Source organism: Apteryx rowi, unplaced genomic scaffold (assembly GCF_003343035.1).
Source record: "Apteryx rowi isolate R43461 unplaced genomic scaffold, aptRow1 scaffold_270, whole genome shotgun sequence".
Lineage (NCBI taxonomy): Eukaryota > Metazoa > Chordata > Aves > Apterygiformes > Apterygidae > Apteryx > Apteryx rowi.
Window position 1 is genome coordinate 512,442 of NW_020449086.1, and position 23,041 is coordinate 535,482.

General features: G+C 40.5%; 1 protein-coding gene across 1 annotated transcript in view; it reads right to left on the reverse strand.

Annotated features, from left to right (window-relative positions):
- The window catches only part of MAPK10 (mitogen-activated protein kinase 10), a 188,080-nt gene that overhangs the window by 117,235 nt on the left and 47,804 nt on the right, over positions 1-23,041 (reverse strand). The gene's annotated exons all lie outside the window — the stretch shown is intronic.

The window sequence follows — 23,041 nt, forward strand, 5'->3', positions numbered from 1 at the left end:
ACCTACAAACAAACTACCAAAACCTTTAGAAAATGCTTCTTTTCCTGTCCTTACTCTCCTCCTATTACTTTTACCTGCCTCAATTCAAGGATCGGTAAAGAGCACAGATCGCAAGAGCAAGGCATCCTGAGTGGTCCATTCTTCAGATTAAACTAGCTGGGTTTTCTGAACCCTCTGGAGTCTTTTTAAGGTCAGTATTTTCAACCACTGGTATACTCTACTAGATTAATTAAATCTGGAGGTTACAACTATGGATTGCAAAAGTCAAGACCAAATCCGATACTTAAAAGTACAATATCCTGTTCAGCTACACATAAAGAACATTTCTGTAGCCATGGACCTTTGAATATAGAGAAACAGCCCGAAGTGCACATAAACAAGCAATACGTTATTCTTCAAATATCCGCAATACAAGAATAAGGAGTCTGCATCCTGGATCTTCTATCCAAACAGTATGGAGGACTTCCAGGGAGGGAAGAACTCCGTATTTGGAGAAATAAAGAAACCTTCTGGGGGAGAGGTGAATTAACCCCCCCCCCCCCAAGACATTACTGCTCAAATACTGCAGGGTAGGATGTTAAAAGAGGCAATCAATGAAATGCTCCCAACTGCATATAGGTGAGAAAAAAGTGCATTTTAAAGATGTATTACTGCCTGCTCTCCAAATACAATGCAGCCACTTCAATTTCTACCAGCCCCATGAAATGACCATAGTTATTTACATCCTGCATTTTTCAATACTGTCAGTTTTAAACTTCATTTTTGTCTTTTGCCTTGCTGTCCTGGACAACCGTAACAAATCTTTTAAACTAGTGAAYTGGGAGGTGGTGTGCCAACAGCTTTGCAACTTTACCCATTAACTACTCCTAATGGCTGCTAAAAAGCACTCACAGAGGACTCAGCAGAATATGCGCTTCAGACCACCCTACGGTGCCCTTACCTCCCTACGCCCTTAGTCTTCTACAAAGGGTTGCACTGCGTGCCGGGTCTGACTGAAGGTATAAACTTCAGAAAGGAACAAACAGCTGTCTGAGGCCTTTAAGGAGCCCTTAATTGTTAGTGAAAAATGGGGAAATAGTTGTACATTCAACATTTTCCACATCTTCATAATTACTATCTATAAGCATGCTCTGCTTTCTATACAGACCTGGAAAATGCCATACGACAAACCACTCTGCCAAACCAAGAATAAAAGATTAATAACCTTTGCTTTCTCTTATTTTTCCTTAAACATTATTTTATGGTTCTCTCACCGTTTTGGGATAAAACCTGATACTCCTTRATAACAGAACTACAGAAAATACTGCTGGAGGAGACACCAGTAAATATCCAGTCTATATTCCTGCCCAACAGCAGGATCACTGTAATTATTTCTGGCAGATATTTTCCTAACCTGCTCTTCACACTGGAACATGTCCTTGCAATTTAAATTACATTCAGTAGAGAGGTTCCTGTTCACAGAGAATGAAAACTGCACCTTCAGAAGAACAGTGTTCACCAGAATACTAAGGCTTACAAAGTTATAAAAAAACCCAGACAATTAATATATTCTGGGTCAAATTAACCACTGGTTGAAAGGTTAATTGAGATTATGCCCACTTCCATAATGAACCAGTACGTGCCCTCTATAAAGTTGTTTGAGAATTTTATCTATTAATGAAGAGCCTGTATGTTTAATATACTCCAGCGTCAGTTGTTCTACACATGCCAAATATTATTTTAAACAGCCACTGCATTTGAATGAGTGTAATCTGATGAAATATGGGTCTAATCAACCCAACCAAAAGAGCTGAGTGCTTCCTTCAGGTCAAGGAGTTTCCTTATTCATTTCAAATGAGCAGACGAACCACAGCCAACAACTCTTCATCTGCTGGCTCCAAAGCACCTTTACATATTGTTTGCATGGACTTTAACAACACTGAAAGTGAACGTCTTTGCATGGCCATTTATCCCTGGATTTTGAATGCTTGTCAAATTCAGACTGTTAACTAGTAATGGTGTTTTTTGTTTTTTTTGTTTTTAATTATTAGTAGTGTCACTCAAAAATTAACCACACTATCAAATTCTGTTCAACATGGGATGGGTGCCTACTCTGAGGGCTCACAGATCAAGTCTGGAAGGTGCAAGAAAGCCTGTGGCAGCAGAGAGAGCATCTGACTGCAGCACATGGCCTCTGTGTTGGGATGGCCCTTCATACCCTCCATAACCTTTTTGAGGCCTGGCTTCCAGTAAATGACTCCAGGGTGGCTCAGTGCCAACATGCCCCATGCGGACAGCRGAAGATTTGGAAACAGAATACGACTGGCTTAGGTTGGCCAGAGATGAATCACAGAGCGTGGATGAGACGAAAGGAACAAGCAATGCACACAGGCAAACTTAGCAAAAGTGAAAATTCACTGTGCCATTTCAGATACCCCTCTGCAAGAAACTTAAGCTTTACTTTAGACTATGCAACAGCATCCAAGAGGAACAGGTTATTTACCCCCTTGGGGAAATTTGATGTCCTACTTGCAGTAAATCTCCACCACAGAAAGCATTTTGTTTACCTGGCAGCTAGCACAAGGKATGTAAAAGCCAAGCAAGCCTCAGTCACAAAGACAGTCTTCCTGGTTCTGCCCTTCCACTGTGGACTCCTCAAATAATTTTAACATGATGGCACTGTTATAAGACAGATGCAGGCATCCAAAAAATGAAAGCACTATGCCTGTTAACATCTGTGCTGTTTTAGGATGCCCATGCAGGTAGCAGTGGAGCATGCTGCAGTGAGCAGCAGCTTACCAGACCTTTCTCCCCTTCAGAAGCAGGATGCTTTCATCAAAAATGTGCCACTATGTATTTCACTAGCTAGTAACTAGTTCATTAATTCAGAGATATGTTACAGAATAATCACTCTCCCCTTCACTTCTTCTGGGGAATTCTCCTGTCTCATCTCACACTTTCAGGTCCCTGAAGAAGTAGCAAAAAGCCTTTTTGTTTGTAATGAATGAATAAATCAAGTGATCCAATGCAGGAGATCAAAAAAGCAACGTTTAAGTTTAGGAGCTATCAAAATGGCCTCTGTAGTGAGATTCTGAAATGTTTCTGTGTCAGGAAGAGGAGGCATGAGGTACAAGTCACTGCAATTACACCTCCACATTAAAGTACTTGAAGTAACCTTATAAAAAACTTGGAGACGGATAAATATTGTAAGAATCTTTGGCAGTCAGTGGGAATGTTTATGGTCTTACACTTATGGCCTGCATTGTGCTTGGATGCCTCTTTTTTTTTTTTTTTTTGGCTGGTAAATACACAGCACTATTACACCAGAGCTCAAGTTGCTGTTCCTATATATATATTTTTTTTCTGGACCGCTGGGCTCTACACTGTAATTTATTGCACTGCCCTTACAACCGGAAGGGGAGCACCTGGTTACAATTCTCTACCAGCAACACATCTCCACTCCTGTCTAGTTTGAACAGTTTATAGAAGTCCTGTCACTGACATCTGCTTTATAAAGTTCAAGCAGGAAGGTTTGCATGGCTTAAGCACTCTCTAAGAAAGACCACCTGCCTCCACAAACACGACTGCTCATGGCTGGGCAGTGGGAAGAACATCTTGGGGGATCCCAAGTCTCATTTGCAATACACAGGACTGTAAGAACTGTCATTGTAAATGTGAATAGGAAATTCAGCACCCTGTCTATGGCTGTTACCAACGTGTAATGTTGGGCAAAAAATCCAGAATGGACAGGTTGGGGAAAAATCTATCCTCTAAAGGAGATTAATCTCTCTAAACCAGAAATTGCCTTCTGAAACATGAGGGTTTGTATCACTTCCCTCTCTGTCATTTAAAGCATTTTTTATTATAATTCCAGTTCCTTTTTCTCTTTAAAAGATCAATTAATCTTTGAATGTTGCTCAATAAGAACGCTAGTCCTTTATTTTAAGCAATATCTCCTATTTAAAAGATGCACTGAAAGAAAAATGAATTTGCATTTGTGGGATACTATTCCCATGGGAGTGCATAACAATCCGGAACGGCAGTCACAGTTGAGTGGGTGATAAGCAACCGTTTGCTTTGACAAATGCATCCATTTGTCATATTGTAGAACATAATAACCACAATAATATTAGCACTATACTACCAGCGAAACAATATTTTACTGAATTGTAAAAGGAGCATTAGTTCTGGACTGATTTTGTTCTTTCAGTAAAGTTTACAAGCTAAGCCTATTCCCTTTTGTATGAATGCTTCATAATGAAAGAACAGAGCAGCACTTGCTTTCACGCTGAACTCTGAAGGTGAAACATCAAGCACATAGTACACTGTTGGGTTATTTTGCTTTGTATACATAGGCTTATGTGTAATACTGGAATGGTTAGTGAAGGGCATCAGATTCATTTCTAGACTAGTCAGTGTGCACTCTTCAGTAGCTAAGCAGTCCTGAAGAATGTTGAACGATGTAAAAAAGAGATCTTTACCCTACCGTTAGTAGGAGGCAGCTTACTATTATTTTGAAAGAGATGTCGTACAAATGAAATTCACAGCATCAGCAGTAATGAACTGGATGTTTAAAATGCTCGCCAAAGCAAGATGGACTCCTCCAATCCTCAATCAGAAAGGCACATTAAACCCGCCACAGAAAGACGTTTCCATACTCAGTGGATTCATGCCTAGTCCTGGCTGCATTTCAATGAAGATAAAAATAAAATGACATGTACGCTACACCAGCTCCCCAGTAGGAGCACCTCCATGACTGGGAATGGAACAGACAATTTCTGAAGCAGAACTACTCAATGACATGCGGAGTCAGCAGAGCACAAAGCAGCTGTCACTGCTGATGGGATGGAAACTGTATTTGCAAAATCTGTATTTCCAAGAGAAAGGGGAGAAAGGGAGAAGGAATGTGACCACTGTCAGTCCACAAAATTTAGACAAAGTCCAATGATATTTGATGCTTTTCTCAAAGCATCAGATTGAGRATTTTAAATTTCTTTTAAAATAAGAAGCTGCTGTTCCTCACAGTTGCAGAAAAGAGACTGAGTACACACTCAACACAGGTTCAAAAGATGAAAAACAGGAAGACATGCACAAAGATTCTCTATTTTAAAACAAAAATGACCCAGTGATTTTTTGGGACTCCAGGTCATGACTTATGAATACTCTGAATCAATAATCTCCATTGCAAATAACGGGCAGTCCTGAGTGTATGTTTATTTGATTAACCCATATCCATAAATTCAAGACAGTTTCCTGTCTTGAACAGATTCCTTCCTGTACCCACAGAATTCAAAGGAAATTCTACAGGTTACTTCAGTGAGAGGAAAGCAGCCGCGTTGGTGACTGGTATCAATCTCTGCTCGGGAAGGATAAGCTTTATTTGTCACTGCAGCAGAGTTTCATTATATTGATCGTTGAAGTTAAGGTCAGAGAGAATGCAGAGTTTAAACAAAGACATGCAAACAGGACACACAATTATTCTGCTGAGAAAAAAATACCATTGCAATAAAATTCTGCAGTATTAACTAAGGTTAATTACTGGGAGTAATGYAGAAGCAAAATACAGACAAAATCCCATCTACACTGGGAATGTGAACTGTGAACACTGCTGTGTAAACTGTTACTTAAAAACCTCATCAGCATCTAAGACTATGTAACAGGAAGGATCTGAGCTACTGTATGAACCAAAAGSAAGTTTAAAAAAAAAGGCTTGAGTTATCCTAATGTCTTCAAACCAATACCACCTGTCACAAAACTGTTCCTTTCATTTCCAGCAGAGTACTTGCACATATCATTAATAACCGAAGAAACAAAAATGTAAACTGCACGTATGTGTATGTAGGTGTGCTACTGAAATGTTCTTAGATTAATCTGAACAAAATTACATGTAAGGGAAGCTTTTAAGGCACTGTCTTATAGGAGGGCATTGTCAGATATCACCCAACTGTATCAGATAAATTCTATAACAAGAGCTTTCACTGTAGTTATTCTCATGCAAATATACGACGAATTGATGAAAAACATCAAAAAAGTAAAAAGAAGAAAAAAAGACTATATGAAAAGCTTGAGAGATTTTCAACTATAGGAGCGAACTGTCACCCCAGTTTCTCCAAACAACTTTTCAGAGATTTACACTAACACAAAATATAGAACTTCAATGTCTTGCACACCAAGCTACTATCATCATACCATTATTATAAACCTATCATATTATGTATTATGTATAATACCACTATTATAATAAAATAAAAACAATAAATAAAATACAAAGACATATAAATAAGCAACTTCTGCCCATAAGAACAGGAAGAAATACTGTTCTGCACACACAACCATGTTACGAGAAGTCTTCTGGTGAATCACTGCGTTGCCAATGTTAAGGACCTAGAATGACAACCCTGTCTTGCCCTTGGTAACTTGCTGGGACACTAGATGTTGCAAGAACTGATCAGACTACAAGTTGCACCTTCTCTGGCTAATTCTTCTCCCACATGTTGTCCCAATTTAGGTACCCAAGTAGTTAATGAGGTGAAACTTCCTGATCAGAGTGAATACTAAATACCTAAGCATGATTTAGCCTGCATGCTTCATTTGAACCATGGATCAACGTGAAAGCAGACTGCCCTTCACAATGACAGTTTCCTAAGCTTAATATGGTTTGCCGAGTTCGTCCTTACATTGTTTTCTTTTACTGAGACTATGTAGACGCTTTCACTCCAGACTGGATTTTTTCAGCTTTCTCTTTCTGGTGCGGATTATCCAATCCCTCTCTGAGCGCAAATTCCAGTGCCTATAAGAAAATTAGTTATATTTCAAACTGGAATGCCAAAAGAGACAAAAGAATCCCTTCACTAGCCAACCCATTTCTCATCAGACATAGCACGTCAGTGAAAATAAACCAGAGGGGACCAACTATACAGATTTTAACTGTGGATACATGCAAAACTTTAACACTTCAGAGAGAAATGTTTTTTTTAAAGCTTTGCCTTTTAATTATGATTTATTTTCCTCATTGCCTTATAGGTATGAATCCATACTGCCATACTTAAACCCATTTTCTCTCACTAGCACAAGAATGTAAGCCCCTGTCGCAAAGTTATCTATAATGAAGCCCAGTCACTGCAAATGCATACTCACTAAAGAAATATTGAACCACAGTTATCTAAGACAAAGCTTAGAGAGGTTTAAGCTGCTTTCTTGGAGAAAGAGACAGAGTCTCTACTTTTTCTTTGCTCGTTGTTTTCTGTTAAACTGACTAAACCAGCCTATTTTGAACCACATCGCCATGTAGCAGTTTGGCACTGTTATAACTATGTGGAAAGCTATTTTACAGTAGGACCCAGAACCTTCTGTGACCTGTACATTAAACCTAGTAAAATCACTGCGAAGAGGGCAAGTGCCACATAACATGCTGAACTGCCCTGACCTACCAAATCTATGAAGCACCTCCTGATGTAGGCTGTAAAATAGCTATTAAGACTAAAGATTGGGCAAAATGTCTATGAGACATCCTTTACAACATCAGTAAGTCATGTTTATAAACCAATAAAGGATTTGAATGCAGTAGAATATTGAGCTGTAAAGGCTGACTGAAACATTATATCCGATTTAATCACTGAAAGGCAATCATACACCCTTGTTTTGAGCTGAGACTGTGTGGTCCAGATTTGGATGTGGAATTCTTTCTTTTAAAAATGATTTGATTAGTCTGTATGTCTTTGCCCAGAAATTAACCTCTGCACCCCAGGCTCCCTTATTTTAAGTTTTGAGAGTGTATTTGGTCACATTTTTTCTAATYGTGTACCAGAACAGCCTAAACCTTGGGTTTCTACACGCCCCTTGACAAAGTGATCACTTATAATCAGTCATACTGAATGATCTCATCAAATGTGAGAATAAATGAGTGCCAAAGCATTCTGTCTGAATGATGTTTCGTACTGCCTCTCTGCTTCAGCAGAAAGGAAAGAAACCAAGGGAAGGGTACAGTGGACTTAGTCTCAGAGAAAATATACATAATTAAAAAACGTAAAACAGCTTAAGTGATCAAGCTGCCTAAAGTCCTATGGGCAGGATAAGTCATTGCAATACCATAAATTGCAAGGGTAGCAAAAGCTTATAAGCTTTCTTAAACTCCCAAAACTGCAAGGCATGCAAAAGTCTGTAGCAAAAGGAAAACTTTTCCTTTCTGAGGACCAGCATTCACCCAGCTTCAGTAATGAGCCTCTCCTTTTGGGCTAACAACTGTATTCAGACTCCTCATAATGACACACCAAAATGGGTAGGGAGCAACTGCCTCTGAGCACTTTGGGAGCATCCCTCCTTCTGTCTCTGCAGACTCTATATACGTCAAACTCACATGTATACAATTCTACCCTAAGTTATAATTCTCTCCAGCTCCTTTTTTATTCTTTCTCTCTCCATCCCACAGAATTTCCCAGCTTTTCAGGATCAATCTCTCTTCAGCTCAAGCCTACTGATTGGAAGCAAGCCTGAAAATTGATAAGTCAAGTATCTGTGCACTGATAGCTTTCCCCTGAAGAGAAAATGAGGAGTCCTATGTAAAACAGCATGCTAAAATACTAGAAGACATTCACCTACCTAGCCCCTGAATACTGTAACTAATTCTAGCACTAAAGTGGGAGGAAATATTATGCAGTTATTCCTGAGATTAATCAGCGTTATTCTCCTCACTAGGGGGAAAGACTCCTCTAGAAGGTATCAGCAACATCATCTCCACTAGCAATACTCTTCATTCCACAGCCTTGATGGGAAGCTGTATTACAGACAGCTCTCAATAAAAGCCAGGAAAGTAAAAGACACATTATAGATTCTCACTACAAAGCCTCTGCTGAAAACAAAGAATTAACAATCTTTTCAAAAGTTTTAATAACACACTAATTTTCAGGAACGATCCTGAAGCCCAGCAAATCTATGTCAATACTGTTACAGTGGGGAATCTAACAAAACAAAGCACAGAATGACAGAATGGTTGAGGTTGGAAGGGACCTCTGGAGATAGTCTAGTCCAACCCCCCCCTGCTCAAGCAGCATCACCTACAGCACCTTGCACAGGACCACGTCCAGGCAGGTTTTGAATAGCTCCAGAGAAGGAGACTCCACAACCTCTCTGGGCAACCTGGTCCAGTGCTCTGTCACCCTCACAGGAAAGAAGCTTTTCCTCATATTCAGATGGAACTCCCTGTGTTTCAGTTGGTGCCCGTTGCCTCGTGTCCTGTTCCTGGGCACCACTGAAAAGAGTCTGGCTCCATCCTCTTGACACCCTCCCTTCACATACTTGTACACATTGAGAAGATCCCCCCTCAGCCTTCTCTTCTCCAGCCTAAACAGGACCAGCTTGCTTAGCCTTTCCTCGTACAAGAGATGCTCCAGTCCCCTCGTCATCTTCGTAGCCCTTCGCTGGACTTGCTCCAGTAGTGCCACATCCCTCTTGGACTGGGGAGCCCAGAACTGCACACAGCACTCCAGATTCACCAGCCTCACCAGGGCTGAGKAGAGGGGGAGGATCACCTCCCTCCACCTGCTGGCAACACTCTTCCTCATGCACCCCACGATACCATTGGCCTTCTTGGCCACAAGGGCACATTGCTGCCTCATGCTTAACTTGGTGTCCACCAGCACTCCCAGGTCCTGCTCCACAGAGCTGCTTTCCAGCAGGTCAACCCCCAACCTGTACTGGTGCAGGGGGTCGTTCAGGTGCAGGTGCAGGACCCTGCACTTCCCTCTGTTGAACTTCAGGAGGTTCCTCTCTGCCCACCTCTCCAGCCTGTCCAGGTCTCTCTCAATGGCAGCACAGCCCTCTGGTGCATCAGCCACTCCTCCCAGTTTGGTATCATCAGCAGACTTGCTGAGGGTGCACTCTATCCCTTCATCCAGGTCACTGATGAATAAATTGAACAAGACTGGACCCAGGACTGACCCCTGGGGGACACCGCTAGCTACAGGCCTCCAACTAGACTGTGCTGCTGAGCACAACCCTCTGAGCTCTGCCTTTCAGCCAGTTCTCAAKCCACCTCACTGTCCACTCATCTAGCCCACACTTCCTGAGCTTGTCTATGAGGATGTTATGGGAGACAGTGTCAAAAGCCTTCCTGAAGTCAAGGTAGACAACAGCCACTGCTCTCCCCTCATCYACCCAGCCAGTCATTCCAKCAKAGAAGGCTATCAGATTGGTTARGCATGATTTCCCCTTGCTGAAGCCATGCTGACTACTCCTGATCACCTTCTTGTCCTCCACATGCTTGGAGATGGCTTCCAGCATGAGCTGCTCCATCACCTTTCCGGGGATGCAGGTGAGSCTGACTGGCCTGTAGTTCCCTGGGTCCTCCTTCTTGCCCYTTTTGAAGACTGGGGTGACATTGGCTTTCTTCCAGTCTTCAGGCACCTCTCCTGTTCTCCAGGACCTTTCAAAGATGATGGAGAGTGGCTTAGCAATAACATCCACCAGCTCCCTCAGCACTCATGCGTGCATCCCATCAGGGCCCATGGATTTGTGGGTGTCAGGTTTGCCTAAATGATCTCTAACCCAATCCTCCTCCACCAAGGGAAAGTCTTCCTTCCTCCAGACTTTCCTCCAGGGTCTGGGATTCCTGAGGGCTGGCCTGAGCAGGAAAGACTGAAGCAAAGAAGGCATTCAGTAACTCTGCCTTCTCTGTATCCTTCATCACCAGGGCACCCACCCCATTCAGCAAAGGGCCCACGTTTTCCCTAGTCTTCCTCTTGCTACTGATGTATTTGAAGAAGCCCTTCTTGTTGTCCTTGACATCTCTTGCCAGATTTAATTCCAAAGAGGCCTTAGCCTTCCTTGTCGCATACTCTGACAACATTCCTATATTCCTCCCAAGTGGCCTGTCCCCCTTTCCACTTTCTGTAGACTTCCTTCTTCTGCTTGAGTTTTGCCAGGAGCTCCTTGCTCATCCATGCAGGTCTCCTACCTCCTTTGCTTGACTTCTTACTCATAGGGATGTACCGCTCTTGAGCTTGGAGGAAGTGATCCTTGAATATTAAGCAGCTGTCTTGGACCCCCCTTCCTTCTAGGGCCCTAACCCATGGGATTCCTCCAAGTAGGTCCCTGAAGAGGCCAAAGTTTGCTCTCCTCAAGTCCAGGATTGTGATCCTACTTAGTGCCCTGCCTCCTTCTCACAGGATCCTGAACTCCACAGCACAAGGCTATTATTTYTCTAGATGACCAAGACTTCAACACTGCAAATCACAGCAGGGAAAAAGCTGCTTCAGTTGTTTAGTAAACAGCTTTTTAGTTCCAAGCAGCCTGCCAAATAACTTCCACAGCACAATAAACTTCACCCAAGAATGTGACTGTGGGCTCAGTGGACAAAAAAGGAATAAAATTGTCCCCAAAACAATCAACGGTGGAAGGTTAAAGAGGCATATTTAGCAGCTCAGCCCAGAATATGCATCCTTACCAAAAAAAAATTCATCAAGAAAAAAGGAAGGATTAGAAAATGTCCATTACATATTTCCACTTCTGATACTGAAAGAAAAATAATTGCTGTATGAGAGCTCTGACCTGTGGAGATGGAGTGGGAGACCACGCCTCGGACAATTTGAGGTAGTTTTGACAGTGGTTATGTGCTCTCTGCTATCTGCTTATTCCTCTCTCTGATGTTGGTTCTCTCTCTACCCCAGGTCCCACAATGCCCAACGACTGACTCGGAGCTCTATCTAGGCAAACAGGGTGTTATAACAGCTTGTCTTTCATCTCCAACAGATGTGTTCTCTAATCTAATCAAATTTCTTGTTCTAACACAAAACCAGAACACTGACATCACAAGTATTTTACTACAGAAGAGCTTCTAAAATGCTTGGACTATGCAGCAGTGAAACATCCTATATCTACTACAATTATTCACATAAAAGCAAGGGGGGGACATGCTGTTGGCTGGCTTGCAAGCGACATGAAGGTTGAAAAGAACACTTTCCTCTTATTTTTCAATACCTATCACTTCAATTTCTTGTTAGGATGGAGTGCCTTGCCACAGCCTTATAAACCATTAAATGTAAATTTTTGTTGAAATTATTCTTGAGCTTTTACACTTCTTCTTCCATATGAAAATATATATGATTTATTTAAGTAATAATGTACAACTGATTAGAGACTTTTGCCAAACCATTCATTGCAGAAGTCCCACCATGTTCTCTACTGGACTCAGGAAAAGAAAACAAGGACACTTATTTTTTTTTTTCCTTTTGTATTAAAACATGGGCTTACTGAGGTTGTTCTAACTATCAGCTTACTTTTTACAAGCATAACAGATTGGCAGAACTTGGTATTTCTTTGTAACAAGCAGGGGGGACATATCTGAGAACCCTTAATCTAAAGAGATTTGTTCTGGGCTCTTGCTATCAGTTACATTACAGGCAATGACCTCATTTGAACTGCAGTTTCTTATCTATGTTTGAGCATGTCTTTCCTCAACAACAAAAAAATCTGAAAAAAAAGAAAAAGCATAAGAACTACAGGCATACAAGAAGGTACCAGTGTCTTTGCACCAGTCCTCCAGAGGGCCACCAGAATGTATAATGCCAGTTTCTCTCACTGAAATCCATCCTTTTCTCACTGATATATTGTCTATGCTGCATTTATTTTTACTGAGYCATTTTTGTCCCTATGCCATTTACAGTTACTGCAGCCTGCACAAATCCATCAAACCTGTCAAATGCACTCGATGAATTTATATACCACAATTACCGGCAGTGTGTTCCTTCTCTTTCTTGGACCGTTTTCTGTCCAATACTTCTTCATTACTGTTGTTTTTTCTGTTTATGAACACAAGAGTTTATTTCTTCACCAACATGGCACATGTTCCCTCTTCAGTGTCACTGTAAAAAGCTACAAAGTTGCCTACGAATCCCATTTTGAAAGTCCAGAGAGAACACAGGCATGTTCTAACCTCCCTCCCCTCCAATTCAAAAGCCCTAAAACCAAAAGATTGCTAGTCCTGTTAGCTCTTCATCACAGCATCCTGTGACCACAGATAAACACAAAGATGATGTATAAAATATGGGCAGATCCCCATAAATACCACCTGTATGTGCCAGAGGTTGCCAAAAGGCACAGTCACAGACAGCAACTGTTTCCCTACTGCTGAGTGTGTGCCCCCACTGGGAGCCACAGTAGAAGTCACTGCCTCACTGCTATCTGGCAATCCAAAGATGCTGGAAGCTGAGTCACAATAACTTATTATCGGTCTTTGAAATTACAGTGTTTGTAATTACACAGTAAACCCCAGGATTTGCAAAACAATATCTTTATTATTTAAATGATAAGGGTTTCATTTATTTATCCTCTACCCAATTGTTTTGGCCAGAAATTACATGAAAGAAGATGGACTATGAATTTGTTTGAAAAGTTTAGGTTACATCTCACTTTAAAGCGGTTTAGTTTAAAGGACAAATCACCCACCAGCTAGCAGAGTCTCTATGGCCTGGGAAGGACAAACCTGAAACAGGATGACTGCTCCTGCATGAGACAGATACAGCTTCATACCATTAGCTATAGCTTTGGAGAAAGAAKAATACAGAGGTGTACCCCTCTCCTAATAATTCACAGCTGGTACTTCCCTTTGTTAACCAGGTGAAACTAGAACTGAGCGCCCTACATGGTCACTTGACACTGAAATCAGTGTGGTGTCAGTTACTCGTGGCAAAAACTCCATGGTTTGGACGTGTGCAGAAGATTAAGAAGGACCTGTTGAAAGCAGAATGGTAAAGGAGAATGGTAGAGAGCACAACCAAAAAGCAAAGCAGCAGTGGGTGTCCATAGTACTGTTTTGGATGGACGAAGCTGGAAGACGCTTCCCTAACAACCTACTCTCAGAAAACAGAAAAACATAAGCCATTTTGATCTGCTGCAGATCAGTTCCCTAGGGTTGAACACATCCCTTTCTAAATTATTAACTGATGTTTTTCTCAAGCAGAATTTCTGCACAATTTTTGAAACCTCTCAGACATGGCTTAATTTTTTTGATATAACACATAAATAATTGATTCTGACAAAGGCAAAGTTGAGGCACAACAAAACCAAATTCAATAAAACTGACAGCCTATCAAAGGAGAGATGAAAAACCAGTAAAAGCAACTATCCATCCTCATCCCTCCAAAAGTCACCCCTGCCAGAGGTTTTACCACACAGGAGAAGCRTGTCAGGAATTCCACTGGGCACCACGCTGCTGCTCTCGCTTTTCTAAGGAGATCAGGTTACTATCAGGTCTGAGGGGAGATACAAAAGGTGAGGGCACAGCAATAGCCTGGCATAGTGACTAGCTACCTTGGGGAAAACGTCAAAGCCGCCTCTGACTGCTAATCTGAAAACTCTTCAGTGCTTAATGCAGAGATTATAAGGAAAACAGGGGGCAGAGCAAAGGCATGTTTGTGATTTTGTTCCATTTGCCTTGAACTTGCACATAGCATGAGACTGCCTGATTTAAGACAGGAATATTTTAGAATAAATATTTTGTTGTATCTGATTGCTTGGTATAGCTGCAGTAGAATAATGGCTCCCAGTCTGCAAACAAGCAATATTTCTTTGATTGAGCAAGAACAGATGGTTCTCAACCTACGGGAAAGTGTACATAAACACCAGTGATACATGGTAGAGCTGGGAAAGAGAGAAGATGCCCACTCAGTTCTGACTTCCGTTGTTGAAGAGGCCTCAGAGATCAAAAATTCATCAAAGATTGCAGCCATAAGAGCCAACAACATAGCATCAAACTCACAGTATTGGATACCTAACATTCGAACAACAAATTTGCTTAATGCTTGATTTATACTTGTCAACAGTTGYTAGTATTTGAGCATAAATAAAAGCTCACTAGGAGATTTGACAGTTACCTGATGTCTCAGTCTCTCAGAATACTCCCACCATGACAGTGCTCAGCAATAAGAAAAGTTGCAACATGTGGAAAAAATAGAAAAAACACATTATTTATTCACTCACCTACCTGTGAGTAGCTTTGCTTGCAGACCTCAGAACCACTCATAAGCGAAGAATAACTCTAACTTTTACTACATTCAAGTAGCTGTTAAGTTGCTGTTAAAAAACTTTGTAGAAATAAATCCCATTCCATCTTTAGCACAACAATACAACTTATATTGTGTTATGAAAAAAACCACCCAACCACAGGAACTCTAAACCAGAGCTGCGAAAGTAGTCATCAGCCCCAAAATACTTGTAACCAGCACCACCACAGTTGCAAACTACCACTAAAGCCCCCATGTTTTTCCAATTCTAGTCATGTAGTGACCAGAGCAACAGCATCTTTGCCAACAGGCTTCCTAACCCAGTGAGAAGGGCTTTAAACAAGGATGCATGGTCCTATGAAAAACTGAAGCTGGTCTTATCTTGGAGTAAACCATTAGTTTAAGTATCCTTGAATATACTGAGATTCTTTCATTTCTTTTCACAGTTAATGAATAATGAATAGATGAATAATTCCCCTGTCCAGGCTCATGATGGAAAACACTGTGCAGGTGAAGAAAAAAAGAGGACTCCTTTGGAAGATAGCCACCTGATGTTGAGCATTATTTAATCACAAATGTAAAAGTGTCTGCGGATCCTGGAAATACCATAGTAATACTCTGCCTCTTTCGCACTTCTTGTAAACTCTGGCTCGCTGCCTGTAACTGCTGTGAAAGACTTCACYGGCCCAGCTTCTCCAAGCAAAGGCAATGACACTGCTAAGCGCATACTATGACGGAACAAAGTTCATACCCTGGCATCTGCATGTTTAATGTATGTTTCTTTTTATCTACTGGAAACCACAGATGGATTTAGGTCTACTGCCTAAATAGAAAGCTCAGTCCATACAGGTTTATAATGCATAAAAGTAAACTTATAATTGGAGGAATGCTTTCAGAAATACCACCCCACAGGCTCTGAGGTTTCACTGCAAAATGGGTACGTTATCACTATTTACAGCACCCAGAGCTCCCATATGATTTCAGCCCATGGGTCCACGTGTTGATTGTCATTCCACAAACCCATAAAAACACAGTGAAGTAGCCCTGCTTGCCAGTGAGTTTACATCTGGGACTCCCCAGGTCCACAAAGAGATAAAGCATTAAATAAAAAATAAGCACAATTACATTTTCTTGAATAACTGCCAACAAGCAATGTGAAAAACGTCAACAGAAACAAAAGACAATTATAAAAATAAAGCAGCAGAGCAAAAGGTTGCATATTCTAGAAAGTATCAGGGAATTTAACACAAGACACCCGATAAAGTAGTTATACATAATAAAAAAAAAAAGGGAACTCACTTCTTAATCAAGTGTAAACTTATCAGCTGTGCTCTATCCAACATGCACCACAAATTCTTAGTGTAACTCAAGAACAGATTAGCAGATGTTCATGAATATATTAACATGCAGAAGTTCTAGTATGTGTGTGTCTGTAGGTATTCACATAAATTTACAGATGGCAAAGGAATCATGGTAAATAGATACAATCAAATGTGGAATTTCACCCCAGTTCTGTAAAGTGCTGTCAGACACTGGCTTTTAGACAGTGTATGTTCAAGGAACTGGCAGAATGAATAGCCAAGAGATACTGAAGTCTTTGCCAGAAACATATTGATAACCAGTTAGAATCAGTCACACACTAGGGGGGTTAAATGACTGTCTTCAAAGACTGCGCACATATGCTACTGTTATCTGAAGCAAAGTAAATACACACCACTACATCTGAAAGGACCATCAGTGTTGGCAACTTGGAGACCATCACTAGAAAAATGGATCTGTATTTATTAGAAATTTTCATTTCTTGAAATGTGGTGCAAGATCAAGTACAAGAAGTCCTGTAAGCAGGCTAAAATAGCTGTTGTAATCAGCCCACTAACCTTTGCAGAAATAACTGGGTTACAAAGGAGTTCCTTGCAAATTTATTGAGGTACATAAGGATTCAGTTAAAACTTTTCTCAAATTCAAAGGGATAGCAATTGTAATACCTTTCCTGGCTTTAATACAGCTATCTCTCTCTGCATGCTGCTGGATCACCCATACTAGAAATGAATCTACAGCTTTTCAGCCCCTACAATGGAATGAACTACATCAAATGGTAAAGTATTTAAAAATCTCTCTGCCAGAGAGCAAGCATAAGTCTTCTCCTTTACCACCCTGCACTCTCAGATATACACATTTCTGATGCATTTGAGCTCAGGAAAATGTTCAAAACAAAACCAAAAAAACCCCTTCATTAAAATTCTGGCTGCACACTGCTGTTGCTACAATTTTATGTGTCACACAGGATGACGATGTGAAGTTTAGGGACAGACAAAAAAGGATGTCAGCGCCAACTCCCTTTTAAGAGGAAAGAGTTTGACGGCTTGGATCTTTTCTCTGTTTTGTACTGGATCTGAACACTACATCCAAATGCCTTCTAGTCTCAGGGGAATGCAAATTCCTATTCTGGATCCAATGTCTAAAATCAGGTCCCACATTATCAGTTGAAATACTGAAAGCCAGCCTGATGCCCAAAATAGGCGCTGGGTTCTCAYGGGAAATTATCAGTAAGTTCAAAATACATCTACAGTGCATCTACAGTGCTGCAGCTGCCGCTTATGCACTTGGAGCCCACAAGCTTTGAACAAGCAGTCTTGGGCACTGAGAACAGAACAGCAACAGTGGTGTGGAGATGAGCCGTAATGACTGAGCACCTACCCTGCGGTTAATGCTTTACTCTTATCAACAGCAAMAAGGCTGTCTAGTCACCAGAAATGGATGGTAATGCTGCAACAGTACAATGTTAAATATTACACAATGAGGTAAAATGTGTGCATGACCAAAGCATGCGGAGAAATCTGTATGGATAAAAACGTGTTAAGTTTACCTTATTGGTTTTCTTTTAAAGCAAAGATACATAAGACATATATACATAAAAGATGCATACAAAACACTAAGAAAGACAACTGAGCCTCACAGAATGAAGAGACTTCAACTAAACCTATACAAAGGGAAGAAACAAAACTACGAGACTAGTCTTGACTAGTAGTCTCAAGATAACTAAAAGGAACAGGCTTTAAAATTACCTCAAATTTTAATAGAGATTACAGTGCGAGTTCAACACACTTAGGAAAGAAAAGTATATGTCACTGTGAAACTGAGCTTTCAAAAAAAAAAAACAAATGAAAAAGAGCTTGAGGATAGTGAATAAAAGGTGAGAAATTACCATCTATAGACTCAGCCTGGAGATGACTTACACATACCCTATCCATCTCCCAAAATGCATGCACATTCAGTAAGAGTAATTTAGCAGGGAAACAAAGACAAGACGAACATTTCTGTATGGTCAGACAGCAGCTGCTGTCCTTCATTCCCTGAAAATCAGTGGCACCTTAGGCTTTGGATTCCATTATTTAGATAAAATAGAAGATGCCTTATCATATCACAAAGGAGACACTTTCTATGGATTAGACTAGAGGTTTCAACCCTAGGAAACATTTTTTGTTCCGGTTCAGTAATCTCACTTGATTTCTCTTTTTTTTCAACACGCTTAATATCTCAAAAAAATGACTGCATGTCAAATTTTGTCTGGTACTTGAAATAGTAAATTCAATAGATATCTTTCTACAGATTTCACTGGGCTTTGGATCATTTCCTTAAATGATGTTCTAGTTTGCAACAATGACCTCATATTTACAGCACCAAAGTATCAAACTTTCAGCTAGATTTAATGCTTAGTCAAAGACAGACCAGAGTCAGCATATATATATATATATATATATATATGCATGTATGCACGTATTTTGATTAAAGAAAAAGTATTTTCAGATGTCAGGGTGCTAGAGTTAAGAATGCAAAATGAAATGGTGCAAAAAGTTAAAAATATTTTCTGAGAGCAGATGTTGCATCAAACAAGTGTGGAAGAGCACAGCAGTGTAGTAGACAAGAGCATGTAAAGCAGCATCATATCCAGCTGCCTTTGACTTCCCCAAAACAAGACACCCACTTCAAGTTAGATTTAATGAGGAAAGCAGCTGCACATTTGAAGCAAAATCCACATCACTCAGCCATAGCATTGCAAAAAAATGCCTAAGTCAGATAAAAAGGTCTTCCAATGATGATTTTCAAACTCCAATTTCTAAGCCATTTTCACAATCTCAAAGGAATCTGTCTTATGAATTTTAGTAACTTGAGTGGACAATAATGTAACTATAAAAGTTGTTTTATGATTCTATGACACTATTATGCATAATTAATTACTATCTCACTCTTTTTGTRCCAAGGTTTGCACGAAGCATAGGTAAAGAAATGTGAATGGACAACAGTATTCCTGAAGCTGTACCTCTTCTTCTGTCCTTTCAAAAGTTACTTTGCATAAGAAAAGCAACAAAATATTTAAAACTTAAGATAACAAAAGTGAAATTACTGGCTGATATTGCATGTCTCTTGGGCCATAATTTTGGTCTCCTCTGAGTTCATTTCACTGTCTGGTTCTCATCTTCCCTTGATGTAGTTACTTTTTACTGCTTTGTGATCTATGATAACAGGTAATCAGTTTTGACTGATTTGGGAGTTGCTTTAGTAGGCACACTGTGGCCTTGTAAATGCTAAACAGGAATTGATTCTTAACTATTTGCAGCAATGAATAAGGCTTCAAGCATAATCAAAAGCAAAGCACAACAGAGTGAAGACGGTTGTATTTTCACGCAGCTGCTCTTTGTTGTGGGGCCTCTCTCTGCTTAGTCAGTATGCAGCCTGCCTGAGAAAGAACCGCTTACAATCAAAGCACATTTAAAAGTTCTCTATGATTTCTTTTTTAAAGAGAAAAAAATACAAACTACTCATGCATCTGTCACAGCTGGACTAATCTCAAAAGACAAATCAGGTTAAGTTATGCATTACAGACAGGTTATTTTAATAACTAAATGATACTAACTACTACACCATCTACACCAACCACGAACTACATCTAGAAGGTGAAAAATGCAAGCACATGTGGTAACACCGCACTGGAGTTCCGTAAAACCAGTGACTCAGCTGCAAAATTTACCTCTTAAGACACTGATCGTGCAGCTAGCTCATACATCCCCAGGGAGAGCCCTCCCGACAGYAACTGGTTAGCATGTCAGCTCATAAAACTACCTAGTAAATGGCAGGGTGGGCAGTTGCAGACAAGCCCCATCATGCCCCTGACATCCCCCCAGATACCATTACCAAAAGCCAACTGCACACAAAAAATTGTGCCACTTCAATATGGCCACTAGATATGTACCAACGTTAATTCAGATCAGAGCGAGAGAAGGACTGGCCCAAAGGACAAGGTCACCAACTTGCAGTTTGGAAACTCTGAATTCATTTTAGCAACAATTTCTGTGGTGATCCTGAGCAGGTGATGTGAGGTAGGATTGCTTGATCAGATCCAAGCACTTCTTTGTCTGCTGCACCCCAGTCCATGTCTTGCCACAAGGCAATTATTTCCAGTGCAGAAGCTACATTAGCATGGTAATGCTAATTAACATGCTAGGTAGCACTTAAGCACTGAGCCCAAAATAATAAATCTTGCTGAGAAATATGGTAATAGCAAACACTTAAATACCAAGGCTACAATCAGATTATATTTTCAGCCAAGCAAAGAACTTTCTTTTATTTTAAATTGCAATCAGTAAGAAAAGGCAGGTCAGTCAGAAAATCAGAAATTTAACTGGTTGACCTAAATACCACGCGCATTAGTTAAGCATCAGTCAGTTGCTTTTTATATCTCCTTTTCCTTGCAGTTGTCTTTCTGGACAAAAATTCATTCATAAGTGTTCTTGTAGTTGGCACATATTTAGATGAAGATCTCTATGTGTACAATATCCGATGGGCAGTATTTATAGTATTTGTAGCACGTTTTGCCTGAAAGTATCTAAAGATGCATTTTCACTGGTTTTAAAAGGAACACTTTGGGTTCAGAAATCACAGGTTACAGTGACTGAAGAAAGTTCTGTCTCAGTAATTCCAGCTGGCCCCTCCATCAATGCAACATAACATGACAGCTTTCACARTGCATCACTTTCTTGAAACATAAAYGCTATYTTTCTGAAGTACTGCCAAGATGTTTGGCACAGCTGCCAGTCTGGATTAGAAGGAGCAGACCACTACAGCACTGACCTGCTCAGAGGAGAATGCCATTTGAGGCAAATACATCTAGCCTTTTGCAAAACCACAGAGAATAGGAAAGATAAGTCACGACCGTAGCAGTCATCCGCCTATGATACAAATAGTGGTAAATCTTCAGTGATAAAAATACATATATCTGCTGTTATTGCTCTAACCTCCAAACCAGTAGAGTTCTGAGGCTCTGTTTGCTCCTAACCAATTTTATGGAAAACAACCAGAAATGAACTATCACAGAACACATTTATGACCTACATTGCTGATGTCAGTTAGTAGTAGTTATGATTTCCAGCAATTATTACAACATTCCACTGTGTTACCTACATATATTCAGCTTGCTATCAAAAGTACCTGTGGGTTAACTAAAGTTATTTACCTTTACGGTTTTTAACAATAAAATCTGTTATTTGGCAGGAAAACTAGCTGACTAGCTGTACCTTCATTTTAATTTATTAGGAATACAACACAACAGTTGGCTAAGAGATAAGCTATTGCTAGGGCATAGCACCACGGACTTTCACAGCTTTCAGATCAAGAACTAAATGCCTCCCCTGGAAGGCTCAGTCACTGCTTTACTCTAGCTGAAGGCGAACGTAGGCTTTCTGTGGCAACTGCTGTACATGCTGTCCTTCATACAGCAGTCGCATGCCAAGAGGCAGAACCTGGCCCCACAGAACTGTTCATCTGAAATGGAACAAAGCTGTACAACAATATAGAACAAATACAAAACAGACAATGGCAATTACAACCAGAAAGCTGAAAATATATACAGCTGTATCAACACTATTTTATACTGTTTAATGCTTTATTGTTATATTTTTATTATTGTTAATGACATTGCTACTACTACTTTTGCTACAATGACCAGAAAGGCTGATCAGTGCTTTGCTGAGAAGAAACTGAGAGCRCTTTTGGCAGTTGTTTGGGGTCGTGTGGCTTATACGCAATTCCCTGCAACCCTCAAGCCTGTACTGATTCGCTGCCAGACTCCCAACTCACTAAATTGAATGGTTTAACAAGCGAAAGGAGACTATAAACAAGATTTCCCTAGCTGCTGCCTTCATGTCAGACACTTTGGTTGATGTTAGCTGCTTGCCAGCCAGAGCTGTAGTCCATAACACCAAAACACCTAGACTCCCTGGCATAACACAGCCATAAAAATTAGACAGGACCAAAGATCAAGCCAACAAATTGTTAGTGTTCTCATAATGTTCAGTAAATATGATAATGTTCATAATATTCAGTGGCAAGTTCTCAGTGAACTGGCAGACAAAACAAGATGTAAAAAACCACTTTCTTTCATAAAAYCAGAAAAGGGAGCAACAGTCTTTTCAAGAGAACGTCCTACCTATCACCAGTGAAGAAAATCTGCCTTCCAAAATGAAAAAGATCAAAAAAAAGGTTCTTAAGTTCCCTGTGTCCCTCTCCTCACCTCCCAACCCCAGCTATTTACCAAACCCTGAGAAATCGTTTGCCTGTATTCCTTTCAATTTTGCTGAAAGTACTAACCTGCCACATCCTACTGGTTTCTCTCTATTTTCTTGTCACAAGAAATGGATGTGCTGCCGGACTACTGAAGGCTTTCTGTGGTTTCCATCTCTTTCCCCTCCCTCTTTCCAAACAGCACACATCCCCTCTGAACAGCAAGCTCCGGTACCCAGCTTGCAGTTTGCTTCAGTCACCCAGAGTTGCAGTCAATAAGGCTAGCCACTGTCTGCTGCCGACCTCTGCCCAAGAACGTGCCTTCTCCCCACACTTCTTTCTTTGTTGTTACATCCTCACCTTCTTTTGAAGGTCACGTACAAAAAGGGGATGCTGTGGATACGTTTTTTTTCTTTTTAAACAGCATCTTTTTTCATGGTGTAGGCATGTTTACTAGAAATGACACCTGCAAGTTCTCCACATCTCCTGTCCTCAAATTCTGTGTTTGT